We start from the raw sequence: 1,991 nt of genomic DNA, 5'->3' as shown, positions 1-1,991 counted from the left end.
CGGGGTGGGAGAGTTATCAAGCACGTAAAGTTTGGTTCAGATGTGAGCATGTACACTGAAGTTACAACAACTTCCTGTGTCATGGCGAAGACTTGATCTTTGACGCCACGCCACGGACACACCCATTGACGAAAACTCGCAAATAGCACAACTTTTCATCTTCAATGCCTTTAGAAGGCACAGCACAAATTTGAAGTCGGTCGGACTAAATCCCTAGGAGGAGTTTGTTAAAGTACGGAGTGTGTAAATCATCCAAAAATGGCCATAAAATTAAAAATGGCCGACTTCCTGTTGGTTTTCGGGCATCGCTCCAAGAGGCTTTTTTGTGCGTCTGGATATTATACACGTACCACAGAAAATTCGTACACGTAGGTGAAACGTGCGGCGGGGGCTGCTTAGTTAAAGGGCACTTCCTGTTGCCAGCAGGTGGCGCTATGACTGTGGGTGAACGTCAGCATGTACATGTGTTCAGGGCGGGACTCTCATCCTACATGTACACTTTGGTCCAGATGTGAGCATGTACACTGAAGTTACGACAACTTCCTGTGTCATGGCGAAGAGTTGATCTTTGACACCCCGCCATGGACACGCCCATTGACGAAAACTCACAGATAGCACAACTTTTCATCTTCAATGCCTTTAGAAGGCACAGCAGAAATTTGAAGTCGGTTGCATTAAAAATTAAAAAACAGTTATCACAATATTTGCCAATTAATTTTTTTGTCAATCACTTAATTGACAAATCGACTTTCACCCCTACTTATCTATGAAAAAGCATCCTATTTGAATATGAAGTTCTTCATATGTTTTGGATGCAAAATAACTAAAAATGTCAGAAACATATTGAGCAGTAAAAAGTACATTTTCCTCTGAAATGTAGTGGAGTAAAGTGAATATGTGTGTATAAAATTGTATAAAATTAGAGTACCCTCACATTTGTAAAGTACTTGAGTAAATGTACTTTGTTACATTGCGCTAATGATGAATTCATGGTTTTGCAAATAAGGTATGAGGATTGTCAGGATCGTACATTGAGTCTTTCATTCTTTCTATCTAGCAATCATATAAATAACGTTTAAGATGGCAAATCTGGCTAAGATCGCACTGAATGCTTTTTTTTTCTGGATATTAAAGGATGTTAAAGGTTCAACCGTTCAACTGTAGGAAAACAATGTTAATATCTCGCTTTACAAAATAAATGCAGCACAATACTGTCATTTGATATCTGGGTAGACTTTCTGATATCAAGAGATAACAAGACAATAAAATCTTAATCTTGACACCAAGGAGGCAGTTCATATTATTTAGGGCCCGAGCACGACCGTGCGAGGTCCCTATTGAATTTGCTCGGATTATTTTAGGGCCCGAGCACGACCGTGCGAGGTCCCTATTGAATTTGCTCAGATAATTTTTTTAGGGCCCGAGCACGACCGTGCGAGGTCCCTATTGAATTTGCTCGGATTATTTATTTATTAGGGCCCGAGCGCGACCGTGCGAGGTCCCTATTGAATTTGCTCGGATTATTAGGGCCCGAGCACGACCGTGCGAGGTCCCTATTGAATTTGCTCGGATTTTTTTTAGGGCCCGAGCACGACCGTGTGAGGTCCCTATTGAATTTGCTCGGATTATTAGGGCCCGAGCACGACCGTGTGAGGTCCCTATTGAATTTGCTCGGATTATTTTTTTTTTATTTTTTTTATTTTTTTTTCTTTTTTCTGCAAAGTAGGCCCAAATGACATGGCCTAAACATACTCGAAAACTCACCAAAATTTGCAAACATGTCAGAACCGGTGAAAAATTTCGTATTCTACAAGTTTCGCACATGGGCGTTGCAAAATGACTCGCTAGCGCCACCTAGAAAATTGGAAAAAATTAGCCCCTCGTTCACGTTCAACCTACATGTACGAAATTTTCTGGGGACATGTATCATGTCAAGACGCACAAAAAAGCCTCAAGAACCCATAGCCTAAAGTCAACAGGAAGTCGGCCAT

At 41.2% G+C, this 1,991-nt stretch overlaps 1 protein-coding gene across 1 annotated transcript in view; it reads left to right on the top strand.

The window, feature by feature from the left end:
* Positions 1-1,991, top strand: part of LOC123970542 (collagen alpha-1(XVIII) chain-like) — a 41,763-nt gene that overhangs the window by 31,505 nt on the left and 8,267 nt on the right. The window lies entirely within an intron of this gene.

This window comes from Micropterus dolomieu, linkage group LG01 (assembly GCF_021292245.1).
Source record: "Micropterus dolomieu isolate WLL.071019.BEF.003 ecotype Adirondacks linkage group LG01, ASM2129224v1, whole genome shotgun sequence".
NCBI lineage: Eukaryota > Metazoa > Chordata > Actinopteri > Centrarchiformes > Centrarchidae > Micropterus > Micropterus dolomieu.
Note: the sequence above shows the minus strand (reverse complement) of the source record. Positions and strands in the feature narration are given on the sequence as shown.